The following is a 24,153-nucleotide window of genomic DNA, read 5'->3' as shown; positions in this document are numbered from 1 at the left end:
TACCCTACACTCTATACCCTACACTCTACACTCTATACCCTACACCCTACACTCTATACCCTACACTCTATACCCTACACTCTATACCCTACACTCTACACTCTATACCCTACACTCTATACCCTACACTTTATACCATACACTCTATACCATACTTTCTATACCCTACACTCTATACCGTACACTCTACACTCTATACCCTACACTCTACACTCTATACCCTACACTCTATACCCTACACTCTACACTCTATACTCTACACTCTACACTCTATACCCTACACTCTATACCCTACAATCTATACCATACACTCTATACCATACACTCTATACCCTACACTCTATACCCTACACTCTATACCCTACACTCTACACTCAATACCATACACTCTATACCCTACACTCTATACCCTACACTCTATACTCTATACCCTACTGTCTATACCATACAGGCTATACCCTACACTCTATACCCTACACTCTATACCGTACACTCTATACCCTACACTCTGCACTCCATACCCTACACTCTACACTCTATACCCGACACTCTATACCCTACACTCTATACCCTACACTCTACACTCTATACCCTACACTCTATACCATACACTCTACACACAACACTCTATACCATACACTCTATACCCTACACTCTACACTCTATACCCTACATTCTATACCCTACACTCTATACACTACACTCTATACCCTACACTCTACACTCTATACCCTACACTCCACACCCTACACTCTATAACCTACACTCTAATCCCTACACTCTACACTCTATACCCTACACTCTATACCCTACACTCTACACCCTACACTCTATACCCTACACTCTATACCCTACACTCTATACCCTACAATCTACACTCTATACCCTACACTCTATACCCTACACTCTACACTCAATACCATACACTCTATACCTTACACTCTATACCCTACACTCTATACCCTACACTCTAAACTCTATACCCTACACTCTGCACTCTATACCCTACACTCTATAACATACCCTCTATACCCTACACTCTATACCATACACTCTACACCCTACACTCTATACCATACACTCTATACCCTACACTCTACACTCTATACCCTACACTCTATACCCTACACTCAATACCCTACACTCTATACCCTACACTCTATACCCTACACCATACACTCTATACCCTACACTCTACACCATGCACTCTATACCCTATACTCTATTCCCTACACACTATACCCTACACTCTATACCCTACACTCTACACTCCATACCCTACACTCTATACCATACACTCTATACCCTACAATCTATACCCTACACTCTATAACCTATACTCTATACCCTTCACTTTATACCCTACACTCTACACCCTACACTCTATACCCTACACTCTATACCCTACACTCTATACCCTACACTTTATACCCTACACTCTACACTCTATACCCTACACTTTATTCCATACACTCTATTCCATACACTCTATACCCTACACTCTATACCGTACACTCTACACTCTATACCCTATACTCTATACCCTACACTCTACACTCTATACCCTACACTCTATACCCAACACTCTACACTCTATACCCTACACTCTACACTCTATACCCTACACTCTATACCCTACACTCTATACCCTACACTCTACACTCTATACCCTACACTCTATACCCTACACTCTATACCCTACACTCTATACCCTACACTCTACACTCTATACCCTGCACTCTATACCGTACACTCTGCACTCTATACCCTACACTCTATACCCTACACTCTATACCCTACACTTTATACCCTACACTCTATACCGTACACTCTACACTCTATACCCTACACTCTATACCCTACACTCTACACTCTATACCCTACACTCTATACCCTACACTCTACACTCTATACCCTACACTCTACACTCTATACCCTACACTCTATACCCTACAATCTATACCATACACTCTATACCATACACTCTATACCCTACACTCTATATCATACACTCTATAGCCTACACTCTACACTCTATACCCCACACTCTACACTCTATACCCTACACTCTATAACCTACACTCTATAACATACACTCTATTCCATACACTGTATGCCCTACACACTATACCCTACACTCTACACTCTACAATCTATACCCTACACTCTACACTCTACACCTTACACTCTATACATTACACTCTATGCCCTACACTCTACACTCTATACCCTACACTCTATACTATACACTCTATACCCTACACTCTATACCCTACACTCAATACCCTGCCTTCTATACCCTACACTCTACACTCTATACCATACACTCTATACCCTACACTCTACACTCTATACCCTACACTCTACACTCAATACCATACACTCTATACCCTACACTCTATACCCTACACTCTATACTCTATGCCCTGCTGTCTATACCCTACAGGCTATACCCTACACTCTATACCCTACACTCTATACCCTACACTCTACACCCTACACTCTATATCATACACTGTATAGCCTACATTCTAAACTCTATACCCTACACTCTATACCCTACACTCTATACCATACACTCTATTCCATACACTCTATGCCCTACACAACATACCCTACACTCTACACTCTACAATCTATACCCTACACTCTACACTCTACACTCTATACCTTACACTCTATACCCTACACTCTATACCCTACACTCTATACCCTACACTCTACACTCTATACCCTACACTCTATACCCTACACTCAATACCCTGCACTCTATACCCTACACTCTACACTCTATAACATACACTCTATACCCTACACTCTACACTCTATACCCTACACTCTACACTCAATACCATACACTCTATACCCTACACTCTATACCCTACACTCTATACTCTATACCCTACTGTCTATACCCTACAGGCTATACCCTACACTCTATACCCTACACTCTACACCCTACACTCTATACCCTACACTCTATACCCTGCACTCTATACCCTACACTCTACACTCTATACCCTACACTCTATACCCTACACTCTATACCCTACACTCTATACCCTACACTTTACACTCTATACCCTACACTCTATACCATACACTCTACACCCTACACTCTATACGATACACTCTATACCCTACACTCTACACTCTATACCCTACACTCTATACCCTACACTCTATACCCTACACTCTACACCCTACACTCTATACCCTACACTCTAATCCCTACACTCTACACTCTATACCCTACACTCTACACTCTATACCCTATACTCTATACCCTACACTCTACACTCTATACCCTACACTCTATACCCTACACTCTATACCCTACACTCTACACCCTACACTCTATACCCTACACTCTAATCCCTACACTCTACACTCTATACCCTACACTCTATACCCTACACTCTATACTCTACACTCTATACCCTACACTCTACACTCTATACCCTACACTCTACACCCTACACTCTACACTCTATACCCTACACTCTATACCCTACAATCTACACTCTATACCCTACACTCTATACCCTACACTCTACACTCAATACCATACACTATATACCTTACACTCTATACACTACACTCTATACCCTGCACTCTAAACTCTATACCCTACACTCTGCACTCCATACCCTACGCTCTATAACATACCCTCTATACCCTACACTCTATACCCTACACTCTATACCATACACTTTACACTCTGTCTCTATACCCTACACTCTATACAATACACTCTACACCCTACACTCTATACCATACACTCTATACCCTACACTCTACACTCTATGCCCTACACTCTATACCCTACACTCAATACCCTACACTCTATACCCTACACTCTATACCCTACACTATACACTCTATACCCTACACTCTACACCATGCACTCTATACCCTACACTCTACACTCTATACCCTACAATCTATACCCTACACTCTATACCCTACACTCTAAACCCTACACTCTATACCCTACACTCTATACCCTACACTCTATACCATACACTCTATACCCTACACTCTATACCCTACACTCTATACCCTACACTCTACACTCTATACCCTACAGGCTATACCCTACACTCTATACCCTACACTCTATACCCTACACTCTACACCCTACACTCTATACCCTACACTCTATACCCTACACTCTACACTCTATACCCTACACTCTATACCCTACACTTTATACCATACACTCTATACCATACTTTCTATACCCTACACTCTATACCCTACACTCTACACTCTATACCCTACACTCTATATCCTACACTCTACACTCTATACTCTACACTCTACACTCTATACCCTACACTCTATACCCTACAATCTATACCACACACTCTATACCTTACACTCTATACCCTACACTCTAAACTCTATACCCTACACTCTGCACTCTATACCCTACACTCTATAACATACCCTCTATACCCTACACTCTATACCATACACTCTACACCCTACACTCTATACCATACACTCTATACCCTACACTCTACACTCGATACCCTACACTCTATACCCTACACTCAATACCCTACACTCTATACCCTACACTCTATACCCTACACCATACACTCTATACCCTACACTCTACACCATGCACTCTATACCCTATACTCTATTCCCTACACTCTACACTCTGTACCCTACACTCTATACCCTACAATCTATACCCTACACTCTATACCCTACACTCTATACCCTACACTCTATACCCTACACTCTACACTCCATACCCTACACTCTATACCATACACTCTATACCCTACAATCTATACCCTACACTCTATAACCTATACTCTATACCCTTCACTTTATACCCTACACTCTACACCCTACACTCTATACCCTACACTCTATACCCTACACTCTATACCCTACACTTTATACCCTACACTCTACACTCTACACTCTATACCCTACACTTTATTCCATACACTCTATACCATACACTCTATACCCTACACTCTATACCGTACACTCTACACTCTATACCCTATACTCTATACCCTACACTCTACACTCTATACCCTACACTCTATACCCAACACTCTACACTCTATACCCTACACTCTACACTCTATACCCTACACTCTATACCCTACACTCTATACCCTACACTCTACACTCTATACCCTACACTCTATACCCTACACTCTATACCCTACACTCTATACCCTACACTCTACACTCTATACCCTGCACTCTATACCGTACACTCTGCACTCTATACCCTACACTCTATACCCTACACTCTATACCCTACACTTTATACCCTACACTCTATACCGTACACTCTACACTCTATACCCTACACTCTATACCCTACACTCTACACTCTATACCCTACACTCTATACCCTACACTCTACACTCTATACCCTACACTCTACACTCTATACCCTACACTCTATACCCTACAATCTATACCATACACTCTATACCATACACTCTATACCCTACACTCTATATCATACACTCTATAGCCTACACTCTACACTCTATACCCCACACTCTACACTCTATACCCTACACTCTATAACCTACACTCTATAACATACACTCTATTCCATACACTGTATGCCCTACACACTATACCCTACACTCTACACTCTACAATCTATACCCTACACTCTACACTCTACACCTTACACTCTATACATTACACTCTATGCCCTACACTCTACACTCTATACCCTACACTCTATACTATACACTCTATACCCTACACTCTATACCCTACACTCAATACCCTGCCTTCTATACCCTACACTCTACACTCTATACCATACACTCTATACCCTACACTCTACACTCTATACCCTACACTCTACACTCAATACCATACACTCTATACCCTACACTCTATACCCTACACTCTATACTCTATGCCCTGCTGTCTATACCCTACAGGCTATACCCTACACTCTATACCCTACACTCTATACCCTACACTCTACACCCTACACTCTATATCATACACTGTATAGCCTACATTCTAAACTCTATACCCTACACTCTATACCCTACACTCTATACCATACACTCTATTCCATACACTCTATGCCCTACACAACATACCCTACACTCTGCACTCTACAATCTATACCCTACACTCTACACTCTACACTCTATACCTTACACTCTATACCCTACACTCTATACCCTACACTCTACACTCTATACCCTACACTCTACACTCTATACCCTACACTCTATACCCTACACTCAATACCCTGCACTCTATACCCTACACTCTACACTCTATAACATACACTCTATACCCTACACTCTACACTCTATACCCTACACTCTACACTCAATACCATACACTCTATACCCTACACTCTATACCCTACACTCTATACTCTATGCCCTGCTGTCTATACCCTACAGGCTATACCCTACACTCTATACCCTACACTCTATACCCTACACTCTACACCCTACACTCTATATCATACACTGTATAGCCTACATTCTAAACTCTATACCCTACACTCTATACCCTACACTCTATACCATACACTCTATACCATACACTCTATACCCTACACTCTATATCATACACTCTATAGCCTACACTCTACACTCTATACCCCACACTCTACACTCTATACCCTACACTCTATAACCTACACTCTATAACATACACTCTATTCCATACACTGTATGCCCTACACACTATACCCTACACTCTACACTCTACAATCTATACCCTACACTCTACACTCTACACCTTACACTCTATACATTACACTCTATGCCCTACACTCTACACTCTATACCCTACACTCTATACTATACACTCTATACCCTACACTCTATACCCTACACTCAATACCCTGCCTTCTATACCCTACACTCTACACTCTATACCATACACTCTATACCCTACACTCTACACTCTATACCCTACACTCTACACTCAATACCATACACTCTATACCCTACACTCTATACCCTACACTCTATACTCTATGCCCTGCTGTCTATACCCTACAGGCTATACCCTACACTCTATACCCTACACTCTATACCCTACACTCTACACCCTACACTCTATATCATACACTGTATAGCCTACATTCTAAACTCTATACCCTACACTCTATACCCTACACTCTATACCATACACTCTATTCCATACACTCTATGCCCTACACAACATACCCTACACTCTACACTCTACAATCTATACCCTACACTCTACACTCTACACTCTATACCTTACACTCTATACCCTACACTCTATACCCTACACTCTACACTCTATACCCTACACTCTACACTCTATACCCTACACTCTATACCCTACACTCAATACCCTGCACTCTATACCCTACACTCTACACTCTATAACATACACTCTATACCCTACACTCTACACTCTATACCCTACACTCTACACTCAATACCATACACTCTATACCCTACACTCTATACCCTACACTCTATACTCTATACCCTACTGTCTATACCCTACAGGCTATACCCTACACTCTATACCCTACACTCTACACCCTACACAATATACCCTACACTCTATACCCTACACTCTATACCCTACACTCTATACCCTACACTCTATACCCTACACTTTACACTCTATACCCTACACTCTATACCATACACTCTACACCCTACACTCTATACGATACACTCTATACCCTACACTCTACACTCTATACCCTACACTCTATACCCTACACTCTATACCCTACACTCTACACCCTACACTCTATACCCTACACTCTAATCCCTACACTCTACACTCTATACCCTACACTCTACACTCTATACCCTATACTCTATACCCTACACTCTACACTCTATACCCTACACTCTATACCCTACACTCTATACCCTACACTCTACACCCTACACTCTATACCCTACACTCTAATCCCTACACTCTACACTCTATACCCTACACTCTATACCCTACACTCTATACTCTACACTCTATACCCTACACTCTACACTCTATACCCTACACTCTACACCCTACACTCTACACTCTATACCCTACACTCTATACCCTACAATCTACACTCTATACCCTACACTCTATACCCTACACTCTACACTCAATACCATACACTATATACCTTACACTCTATACACTACACTCTATACCCTGCACTCTAAACTCTATACCCTACACTCTGCACTCCATACCCTACGCTCTATAACATACCCTCTATACCCTACACTCTATACCCTACACTCTATACCATACACTTTACACTCTATCTCTATACCCGTCACTCTATACAATACACTCTACACCCTACACTCTATACCATACACTCTATACCCAACACTCTACACTCTATGCCCTACACTCTATACCCTACACTCAATACCCTACACTCTATACCCTACACTCTATACCCTACACTATACACTCTATACCCTACACTCTACACCATGCACTCTATACCCTACACTCTACACTCTATACCCTACAATCTATACCCTACACTCTATACCATACACTCTACACTCTATCTCTATACCCTACACTCTATACCCTACACTCTATACCCTACAATCTATACCCTACACTCTATACCCTACACTCTATACCCTACACTCTACACTCCATACCCTACACTCTATACCATACACTCTATACCCTACAATCTATACCCTACACTCTATAACCTATACTCTATACCCTACACTTTATACCCTACACTCTACACCCTACACTCTATACCCTACACTCTATACCCTACACTCTATACCCTACACTTTATACCCTACACTCTACACTCTACACTCTATACCCTACACTTTATTCCATACACTCTATACCATACACTCTATACCCTACACTCTATACCCTACACTCTATACCCTACACTCTACACTCTATACCCTGCACTCTATACCGTACACTCTACACTCTATACCCTACACTCTATACCCTACACTCTATACCCTACACTTTATACCCTACACTCTATACCGTACACTCTACACTCTATACCCTACACTCTATACCCAACACTCTACACTCTATACCCTACACTCTATATCCTACACTCTACACTCTATACCCTACACTCTACACTCTATACCCTACACTCTATACCCTACAATCTATACCATACACTCTATACCATACACTCTATACCCTACACTTTATACCCTACACTCTATATCAAACACTCTATAGCCTACACTCTACACTCTATACCCCACACTCTATACCCTACACTCTATAACCTACACTCTATACCATACACTCTATTCCATACACTGTATGCCCTACACACTATACCCTACACTCTACACTCTACAATCTATACCCTACACTCTACACTCTACACCTTACACTCTATACATTACACTCTATGCCCTACACTCTACACTCTATACCCTACACTCTATACTATACACTCTATACCCTACACTCTATACCCTACACTCAATACCCTGCACTCTATACCCTACACTCTACACTCTATACCATACACTCTATACCCTACACTCTACACTCTATACCCTACACTCTACACTCAATACCATACACTCTATACCCTACACTCTATACCCCACACTCTATACTCTATGCCCTACTGTCTATACCCTACAGGCTATACCCTACACTCTATACCCTACACTCTATACCCTACACTCTACACCCTACACTCTACACACTAGACTCTATACCCTACACTCTATACCCTTCACTCTATACCCTACACTCTACACTCTATACCCTACACTCTATACCCTACACTCTATACCCTACACTCTACACTCTATACCCTACACTCTACACTCAATACCATACACTCTATACCCTACACTCTATACTCTATTCCCTACTGTCTATACCCTACAGGCTATACCCTACACTCTATACCCTACACTCTACACTCTATACCCTACACACTATACCATACATTCTATACCGTACACTCTATACCCTATACTCGATACCCTACATTCTACACTCTATACCTTACACTCGATACCCTATACTCTATACCCTACACTCTACACTCTATACCCTACACTCTACACTCTACACTCTATACCCTACACTCTATACCCTACACTCAATACCCTGCACTCTATACACTACACTCTATACTCTATACCATACACTCTATACCCTACACTCTATACCCTACACTCTACACTCTACACCTTACACTCTATACATTACACTCTATGCCCTACACTCTACACTCTATACCCTACACTCTATACTATACACTCTATACCCTACACTCTATACCCTACACTCAATACCCTGCACTCTATACCCTACACTCTACACTCTATACCATACACTCTATACCCTACACTCTACACTCTATACCCTACACTCTACACTCAATACCATACACTCTATACCCTACACTCTATACCCTACACTCTATACTCTATGCCCTACTGTCTATACCCTACAGGCTATACCCTACACTCTATACCCTACACTCTATACCCTACACTCTACACCCTACACTCTACACACTACACTCTATACCCTACACTCTATACCCTTCACTCTATACCCTACACTCTACACTCTATACCCTACACTCTATACCCTACACTCTATACCCTACACTCTACACTCTATACCCTACACTCTACACTCAATACCATACACTCTATACCCTACACTCTGTACTCTATTCCCTACTGTCTATACCCTACAGGCTATACCCTACACTCTATACCCTACACTCTATACTCTATACCCTACACACTATACCATACATTCTATACCGTACACTCTATACCCTACACTCGATACCCTACACTCTACACTCTATACCTTACACTCTATACCCTATACTCTATACCCTACACTCTACACTCTATACCCTACACTCTACACTCTACACTCTATACCCTACACTCTATACCCTACACTCAATACCCTGCACTCTATACACTACACTCTATACTCTATACCATACACTCTATACCCTACACTCTATACCCTACACTCTACACTCTATACCCTACTGTCTAAAACCTACAGGCTATACCCTACACTCTATACCCTACACTCTATACCCTACACTCTACACCCTACACTCTATACCCTACACTCTATACCCTACACTCTATACCCTGCACTCTATACCCTACACTCTACACTCTATACCCTACACTCTATACCCTACACTCTATACCCTACACTCTACACTCTATACACTACACTCTAGACCATACACCCTACACCCTACACTCTATACCATGCACTCTACACCCTACACTCTACCCTCTATACCCTACACTCTATACCCTACACTCTATACCCTACACTCTATACCCTACACTCTACACTCTATACCCTACACTCTACACCCTACACTCTATACCCTACACTCTATACCCTACACTCTATACCCTGCACTCTATACCCTACACTCTACACTCTATAAACTACACTCTATACCCTACACTCTACACCCTACACTCTATACCCTACACTCTATACCCTACACTCTACACTCAATACCATACACTCTATACCCTACACTCTATACCCTACACTCTATACTCTATACCCTACTGTCTATACCCTACAGGCTATACCCTACACTCTATACCCTACACTCTATACCCTACACTCTATACCCTACACTCTACACCCTACACTCTATACCCTATACTCTATAACCTACACTCTATACCCTGCTCTCTATACCGTACACTCTACACTCTATACCCTACACTCTATACCATACACTCTACACCCTACACTCTATACCATACACTTTATACCCTACACTCTACACTCAATACCATACACTATATACCTTACACTCTATACACTACACTCTATACCCTGCACTCTAAACTCTATACCCTACACTCTGCACTCCATACCCTACGCTCTATAACATACCCTCTATACCCTACACTCTATACCCTACACTCTATACCATACACTCTACACTCTATCTCTATACCCTACACTCTATACAATACACTCTACACCCTACACTCTATACCATACACTCTATACCCTACACTCTACACTCTATGCCCTACACTCTATACCCTACACTCAATACCCTACACTCTATACCCTACACTCTATACCCTGCACTCTATACCCTACACTCTACACTCTATACCATACACTCTATACCCTACACTCTACACTCTATACCCTACACTCTACACTCAATACCATACACTCTATACCCTACACTCTATACCCTACACTCTATACTCTATGCCCTACTGTCTATACCCTACAGGCTATACCCTACACTCTATACCCTACACTCTATACCCTACACTCTACACCCTACACTCTACACACTACACTCTATACCCTACACTCTATACCCTTCACTCTATACCCTACACTCTACACTCTATACCCTACACTCTATACCCTACACTCTATACCCTACACTCTACACTCTATACCCTACACTCTACACTCAATACCATACACTCTATACCCTACACTCTGTACTCTATTCCCTACTGTCTATACCCTACAGGCTATACCCTACACTCTATACCCTACACTCTATACTCTATACCCTACACACTATACCATACATTCTATACCGTACACTCTATACCCTACACTCGATACCCTACACTCTACACTCTATACCTTACACTCTATACCCTATACTCTATACCCTACACTCTACACTCTATACCCTACACTCTACACTCTACACTCTATACCCTACACTCTATACCCTACACTCAATACCCTGCACTCTATACACTACACTCTATACTCTATACCATACACTCTATACCCTACACTCTATACCCTACACTCTACACTCTATACCCTACTGTCTAAAACCTACAGGCTATACCCTACACTCTATACCCTACACTCTATACCCTACACTCTACACCCTACACTCTATACCCTACACTCTATACCCTACACTCTATACCCTGCACTCTATACCCTACACTCTACACTCTATACCCTACACTCTATACCCTACACTCTATACCCTACACTCTACACTCTATACACTACACTCTAGACCATACACCCTACACCTTACACTCTATACCATGCACTCTACACCCTACACTCTACCCTCTATACCCTACACTCTATACCCTACACTCTATACCCTACACTCTACACTCTATACCCTACACTCTACACCCTACACTCTATACCCTACACTCTATACCCTACACTCTATACCCTGCACTCTATACCCTACACTCTACACTCTATAAACTACACTCTATACCCTACACTCTACACCCTACACTCTATACCCTACACTCTATACCCTACACTCTACACTCAATACCATACACTCTATACCCTACACTCTATACCCTACACTCTATACTCTATACCCTACTGTCTATACCCTACAGGCTATACCCTACACTCTATACCCTATACTCTATAACCTACACTCTATACCCTGCTCTCTATACCGTACACTCTACACTCTATACCCTACACTCTATACCATACACTCTACACCCTACACTCTATACCATACACTTTATACCCTACACTCTACACTCAATACCATACACTATATACCTTACACTCTATACACTACACTCTATACCCTGCACTCTAAACTCTATACCCTACACTCTGCACTCCATACCCTACGCTCTATAACATACCCTCTATACCCTACACTCTATACCCTACACTCTATACCATACACTCTACACTCTATCTCTATACCCTACACTCTATACAATACACTCTACACCCTACACTCTATACCATACACTCTATACCCTACACTCTACACTCTATGCCCTACACTCTATACCCTACACTCAATACCCTACACTCTATACCCTACACTCTATACCCTACACTATACACTCTATACCCTACACTCTACACCATGCACTCTATACCCTACACTCTACACTCTATACCCTACAATCTATACCCAACACTCTATACCCTACACTCTAAACCCTACACTCTATACCCTACACTCTATACCCTACACTCTATACCATACACTCTATACCCTACACTCTATACCCTACACTCTACACTCTATACCCTACAGGCTATACCCTACACTCTATACCCTACACTCTATACCCTACACTCTACACCCTACACTCTATACCCTACACTCTGTACCCTACACTCTATACCCTACACTCTACACTCTATACCCTACACTCTATACCCTACACTTCATACCATACACTCTATACATTCTTTTTATACCCTACACTCTATACCGTACACTCTACACTCTATACCCTACACTCTATACCCTACACTCTACACTCTATACCCTACACTCTATATCCTACACTCTACACTCTATACTCTACACTCTACACTCTATACCCCGCACTCTATACCCTACAATCTATACCATACACTCTATACCATACACTCTATACCCTACACTCTATACCCTACACTCTATACCCTACACTCTATACCCTACACTCTACACTCAATGCCATACACTCTATACCCTACACTCTATACCCTACACTCTATACTCTATACCCTACTGTCTATACCATACAGGCTATACCCTACACTCTATACCATACACTCTATACCCTACACTCTACACCCTACACTCTATACCCTACACTCTATACCCTACACTCTATACCCTGCACTCCATACCCTACACTCTACACTCTATACCCTACACTCTATATCCTACACTCTACACTCTATACTCTACACTCTACACTCTATACCCTACACTCTATACCCTACAATCTATACCATACACTCTATACCATACACTCTATACCCTACACTCTATACCCTACACTCTATACCCTACACTCTACACTCAATGCCATACACTCTATACCCTACACTCTATACCCTACACTCTATACTCTATACACTACTGTCTATACCATACAGGCTATACCCTACACTCTATACCCTACACTCTATACCCTACACTCTACACCCTACACTCTATACCCTACACTCTTTACCCTACACTCTATACCCTGCACTCCATACCCTACACTCTACACTCTATACCCTACACTCTATACCCTACACTCTATACCCTACACTCTATACCCTACACTCTACACTCTATACCCTACACTCTATACCAAACACTCTACACCCAACACTCTATACCATACACTCTATACCCTACACTCTACACTCTATACCCTACATTCTATACCCTACACTCTATACACTACACTCTATACCCTACACTCTACACTCTATACCCTACACTCCACACCCTACACTCTATAACCTACACTCTAATCCCTACACTCTATACCCTACACTCTATACCCTACACTCTATACCCTACACTCTATACCCTACACTCTACACTCTATACCCTACACTCTACACTCTATACCCTACACTCTATACCCTACACTCTATGCCCTACAATCTACACTCTATACCCTACACTCTATACCCTACACTCTACACTCAATACCATACACTCTATACCTTACACTCTATACCCTACACTCTATACCCTACACTCTAAACTCTATACCCTACACTCTGCACTCTATACCCTACACTCTATAACATACCCTCTATACCCTACACTCTATACCCTACACTCTATACCATACACTCTACACTCTATCTCTATACCCTACACTCTATACCATACACTCTACACCCTACACTCTATACCATACACTCTATACCCTACACTCTACACTCTATACCCTACACTCTATACCCTACACTCAATACCCTACACTGTATACCCTACACTCTATACCCTACACCATACACTCTATACCCTACACTCTACACCATGCACTCTATACCCTATACTCTATACCCTACACTCTACACTCTATACCCTACACTCTATACCATACAATCTATACCCTACACTCTATACCCTACACTCTATACCCTACACTCTATAACCTACACTCTACACTCCATACCCTACACTCTATACCATACACTCTATACCCTACAATCTATACCCTACACTCTATAACCTATACTCTATACCCTACACTTTATACCCTACACTCTACACCCTACACTCTATACCCTACACTCTATACCCTACACTCTATACCCTACACTTTATACCCTACACTCTACACTCCACACTCTATACCCTACACTTTATTCCATACACTCTATACCATACACTCTATACCCTACACTCTATACCGTACACTCTACACTCTATACCCTATACTCTATACCCTACACTCTACACTCTATACCCTACACTCTATACCCAACACTCTACACTCTATACCCTACACTCTACACTCTATACCCTACACTCTATACCCTACACTCTATACCCTACACTCTACACTCTATACCCTACACTCTATACCCTACACTCTATACCCTACACTCTATACCCTACACTCTACACTCTATACCCTGCACTCTATACCGTACACTCTACACTCTATACCCTACACTCTATACCCTACACTCTATACCCTACACTTTATACCCTATACCCTACACTCTATAGCCTACACTCTACACTCTATACCCTACACTCTATACCCTACACTCTACACTCTATACCCTACACTCTACACTCTATACCCTACACTCTATACCCTACAATCTATACCATACACTCTATACCATACACTCTATACCCTACACTCTATACCCTACACTCTATATCATACACTCTATAGCCTACACTCTACACTCTATACCCCACACTCTACACTCTATACCCTACACTCTATAACCTACACTCTATACCATACACTCTATTCCAAACACTGTATGCCCTACACACTATACCCTACACTCTACACTCTACTATCTATACCCTACACTCTACACTCTACACCTTACACTCTATACATTACACTCTATGCCCTACACTCTACACTCTATACCCTACACTCTATACTATACACTCTATACCCTACACTCTATACCCTACACTCAATACCCTGCACTCTATACCCTACACTCTACACTCTATACCATACACTCTATACCCTACACTCTACACTCTATACCCTACACTCTACACTCAATACCATACACTCTATACCCTACACTCTATACCCTACACTCTATACTCTATGCCCTACTGTCTATACCCTACAGGCTATTCCCTACACTCTATACCCTACACTCTATACCCTACACTCTACACCCTACACTCTACACCCTACACTCTATACCCTACACTCTATACCCTTCACTCTATACCCTACACTCTACACTCTATACCCTACACTCTATACCCTACACTCTATACCCTACACTCTACACTCTATACCCTACACTCTACACTCAATACCATACACTCTATACCCTACACTCTATACCCTACACTCTATACTCTATGCCCTACTGTCTATACCCTACAGGCTATTCCCTACACTCTATACCCTACACTCTATACCCTACACTCTACACCCTACACTCTACACCCTACACTCTATACCCTACACTCTATACCCTTCACTCTATACCCTACACTCTACACTCTATACCCTACACTCTATACCCTACACTCTATACCCTACACTCTACACTCTATACCCTACACTCTACACTCAATACCACACACTCTATACCCTACACTCTATACTCTATTCCCTACTGTCTATACCCTACAGGCTATACCCTACACTCTATACCCTACACTCTACACTCTATACCCTACACTCTATACCCTACACTCTATACCATACATTCTATACCGTACACTCTATACCCTACACTCGATACCCTACACACTACACTCTATACCCTGCACTCTATACCGTACACTCTACACTCTATACCCTACACTCTATACCATACATTCTATACCGTACACTCTATACCCTACACTCGATACCCTACACTCTACACTCTATACCCTACACTCTATACCATACATTCTATACCGAACACTCTATACCCTACACTCGATACCCTACACTCTACACTCTATACCCTACACTCTATACCATACATTCTATACCGCACACTCTATACCCTACACTCGATACCCTACACTCTACACTCTATACCCTGCACTCTATACCGTACACTCTACACTCTATACCCTACACTCTATACCCTACACTCTATACCCTACACTTTATACCCTACACTCTATACCGTACACTCTACACTCTATACCCTACACTTAATACCCTACACTGTATACCCTACACTCTATACCCTACACCATACACTCTATACCCTACACTCTACACCATGCACTCTATACCCTATACTCTATACCCTACACTCTACACTCTATACCCTACACTCTATACCCTACAATCTATACCCTACACTCTATACCCTACACTCTATACCCTACACTCTATACCCTACACTCTACACTCCATACCCTACACTCTATACCATACACTCTATACCCTACAATCTATACCCTACACTCTATAACCTATACTCTATACCCTACACTTTATACCCTACACTCTACACCCTACACTCTATACCCTACATTCTATACCCTACACTCTATACCCTACACTTTATACCCTATACTCTACACTCTACACTCTATACCCTACACTTTATTCCATACACTCTATACCATACACTCTATACCCTACACTCTATACCGTACACTCTACACTCTATACCCTACACTCTATACCCAACACTCTACACTCTATACCCTACACTCTATACCGTACACTCTACACTCTATACCCTACACTCTATACCCTACACTCTATACCCTACACTTTATACCCTACACTCTATACCGTACACTCTACACTCTATACCCTACACTCTATACCCAACACTCTACACTCTATACCCTACACTCTATATCCTACACTCTACACTCTATACCCTACACTCTACACTCTATACCCTACACTCTATACCCTACAATCTATACCATACACTCTATACCATACACTCTATACCCTACACTTTATACCCTACACTCTATATCATACACTCTATAGCCTACACTCTACACTCTATACCCCACACTCTACACTCTATACCCTACACTCTATAACCTACACTCTATACCATACACTCTATTCCGTACACTGTATGCCCTACACACTATACCCTACACTCTACACTCTACAATCTATACCCTACACTCTACACTCTACACCTTACACTCTATACATTACACTCTATGCCCTACACTCTACACTCTATACCCTACACTCTATACTATACACTCTATACCCTACACTCTATACCCTACACTCAATACCCTGCACTCTATACCCTACACTCTACACTCTATACCATACACTCTATACCCTACACTCTACACTCTATACCCTACACTCTACACTCAATACCATACACTCTATACCCTACACTCTATACCCTACACTCTATACTCTATGCCCTACTGTCTATACCCTACAGGCTATACCCTACACTCTATACCCTACACTCTATACCCTACACTCTACACCCTACACTCTACACACTACACTCTATACCCTACACTCTATACCCTTCACTCTATACCCTACACTCTACACTCTATACCCTACACTCTATACCCTACACTCTATACCCTACACTCTACACTCTATACCCTACACTCTACACTCAATACCATACACTCTATACCCTACACTCTATACTCTATTCCCTACTGTCTATACCCTACAGGCTATACCCTACACTCTATACCCTACACTCTACACTCTATACCCTACACACTATACCATACTTTCTATACCGTACACTCTATACCCTACACTCGATACCCTACATTCTACACTCTATACCTTACACTCTATACCCTATACTCTATACCCTACACTCTACACTCTATACCCTACACTCTACACTCTACACTCTATACCCTACACTCTATACCCTACACTCAATACCCTGCACTCTATACACTACACTCTATACTCTATACCATACACTCTATACCCTACACTCTATACCCTACACTCTACACTCTACACCTTACACTCTATACATTACACTCTATGCCCTACACTCTACACTCTATACCCTACACTCTATACTATACATTCTATACCCTATACTCTATACCCTACACTCAATACCCTGCACTCTATACCCTACACTCTACACTCTATACCATACACTCTATACCCTACACTCTACACTCTATACCCTACACTCTACACTCAATACCATACACTCTATACCCTACACTCTATACCCTACACTCTATACTCTATGCCCTACTGTCTATACCCTACAGGCTATACCCTACACTCTATACCCTACACTCTATACCCTACACTCTACACCCTACACTCTACACACTACACTCTATACCCTACACTCTATACCCTTCACTCTATACCCTACACTCTACACTCTATACCCTACACTCTATACCCTACACTCTATACCCTACACTCTACACTCTATACCCTACACTCTACACTCAATACCATACACTCTATACCCTACACTCTATACTCTATTCCCTACTGTCTATACCCTACAGGCTATACCCTACACTCTATACCCTACACTCTATACTCTATACCCTACACACTATACCATACATTCTATACCGTACACTCTATACCCTACACTCGATACCCTACACTCTACACTCTATACCTTACACTCTATACCCTATACTCTATACCCTACACTCTACACTCTATACCCTACACTCTACACTCTACACTCTATACCCTACACTCTATACCCTACACTCAATACCCTGCACTCTATACACTACACTCTATACTCTATACCATACACTCTATACCCTACACTCTATACCCTACACTCTACACTCTATACCCTACTGTCTAAAACCTACAGGCTATACCCTACACTCTATACCCTACACTCTATACCCTACACTCTACACCCTACACTCTATACCCTACACTCTATACCCTACACTCTATACCCTGCACTCTATACCCTACACTCTACACTCTATACCCTACACTCTATACCCTACACTCTATACCCTACACTCTACACTCTATACACTACACTCTAGACCATACACCCTACACCCTACACTCTATACCATGCACTCTACACCCTACACTCTACCCTCTATACCCTACACTCTATACCCTACACTCTATACCCTACACTCTATACCCTACACTCAACACTCTATACCCTACACTCTACACCCTACACTCTATACCCTACACTCTATACCCTACACTCTATACCCTGCACTCTATACCCTACACTCTACACTCTATAAACTACACTCTATACCCTACACTCTACACCCTACACTCTATACCCTACACTCTATACCCTACACTCTACACTCAATACCATACACTCTATACCCTACACTCTATACCCTACACTCTATACTCTATACCCTACTGTCTATACCCTACAGGCTATACCGTACACTCTATACCCTACACTCTATACCCTACACTCTATACCCTACACTCTACACCCTACACTCTATACCCTATACTCTATAACCTACACTCTATACCCTGCTCTCTATACCGTACACTCTACACTCTATACCCTACACTCTATACCATACACTCTACACCCTACACTCTATACCATACACTTTATACCCTACACTCTACACTCAATACCATACACTATATACCTTACACTCTATACACTACACTCTATACCCTGCACTCTAAACTCTATACCCTACACTCTGCACTCCATACCCTACGCTCTATAACATACCCTCTATACCCTACACTCTATACCCTACACTCTATACCATACACTCTACACTCTATCTCTATACCCTACACTCTATACAATACACTCTACACCCTACACTCTATACCATACACTCTATACCCTACACTCTACACTCTATGCCCTACACTCTATACCCTACACTCAATACCCTACACTCTATACCCTACACTCTATACCCTACACTATACACTCTATACCCTACACTCTACACCATGCACTCTATACCCTACACTCTACACTCTATACCCTACAATCTATACCCAACACTCTATACCCTACACTCTAAACCCTACACTCTATACCCTACACTCTATACCCTACACTCTATACCATACACTCTATACCCTACACTCTATACCCTACACTCTACACTCTATACCCTACAGGCTATACCCTACACTCTATACCCTACACTCTATACCCTACACTCTACACCCTACACTCTATACCCTACACTCTGTACCCTACACTCTATACCCTACACTCTACACTCTATACCCTACACTCTATACCCTACACTTCATACCATACACTCTATACATTCTTTTTATACCCTACACTCTATACCGTACACTCTACACTCTATACCCTACACTCTATACCCTACACTCTACACTCTATACCCTACACTCTATATCCTACACTCTACACTCTATACTCTACACTCTACACTCTATACCCTGCACTCTATACCCTACAATCTATACCATACACTCTATACCGTACACTCTATACCCTACACTCTATACCCTACACTCTATACCCTACACTCTATACCCTACACTCTACACTCAATGCCATACACTCTATACCCTACACTCTATACCCTACACTCTATACTCTATACCCTACTGTCTATACCATACAGGCTATACCCTACACTCTATACCATATACTCTATACCCTACACTCTACACCCTACACTCTATACCCTACACTCTATACCCTACACTCTATACCCTGCACTCCATACCCTACACTCTACACTCTATACCCTACACTCTATATCCTACACTCTACACTCTATACTCTACACTCTACACTCTATACCCTACACTCTATACCCTACAATCTATACCATACACTCTATACCATACACTCTATACCCTACACTCTATACCCTACACTCTATACCCTACACTCTACACTCAATGCCATACACTCTATACCCTACACTCTATACCCTACACTCTATACTCTATACACTACTGTCTATACCATACAGGCTATACCCTACACTCTATACCCTACACTCTATACCCTACACTCTACACCCTACACTCTATACCCTACACTCTTTACCCTACACTCTATACCCTGCACTCCATACCCTACACTCTACACTCTATACCCTACACTCTATACCCTACACTCTATACCCTACACTCTACACTCTATACCCTACACTCTATACCAAACACTCTACACCCAACACTCTATACCATACACTCTATACCCTACACTCTACACTCTATACCCTACATTCTATACCCTACACTCTATACACTACACTCTATACCCTACACTCTACACTCTATACCCTACACTCCACACCCTACACTCTATAACCTACACTCTAATCCCTACACTCTATACCCTACACTCTATACCCTACACTCTATACCCTACACTCTATACCCTACACTCTACACTCTATACCCTACACTCTACACTCTATACCCTACACTCTATACCCTACACTCTATGCCCTACAATCTACACTCTATACCCTACACTCTATACCCTACACTCTACACTCAATACCATACACTCTATACCTTACACTCTATACCCTACACTCTATACCCTACACTCTAAACTCTATACCCTACACTCTGCACTCTATACCCTACACTCTATAACATACCCTCTATACCCTACACTCTATACCATACACTCTACACTCTATCTCTATACCCTACACTCTATACCATACACTCTACACCCTACACTCTATACCATACACTCTATACCCTACACTCTACACTCTATACCCTACACTCTATACCCTACACTCAATACCCTACACTGTATACCCTACACTCTATACCCTACACCATACACTCTATACCCTACACTCTACACCATGCACTCTATACCCTATACTCTATACCCTACACTCTACACTCTATACCCTACACTCTATACCATACAATCTATACCCTACACTCTATACCCTACACTCTATACCCTACACTCTATAACCTACACTCTACACTCCATACCCTACACTCTATACCATACACTCTATACCCTACAATCTATACCCTACACTCTATAACCTATACTCCATACCCTACACTTTATACCCTACACTCTACACCCTACACTCTATACCCTACACTCTATACCCTACACTCTATACCCTACACTTTATACCCTACACTCTACACTCTACACTCTATACCCTACACTTTATTCCATACACTCTATACCATACACTCTATACCCTACACTCTATACCGTACACTCTACACTCTATACCCT

This window comes from Ranitomeya imitator, chromosome 5, assembly GCF_032444005.1.
Source record: "Ranitomeya imitator isolate aRanImi1 chromosome 5, aRanImi1.pri, whole genome shotgun sequence".
NCBI lineage: Eukaryota > Metazoa > Chordata > Amphibia > Anura > Dendrobatidae > Ranitomeya > Ranitomeya imitator.
Note: the sequence above shows the minus strand (reverse complement) of the source record.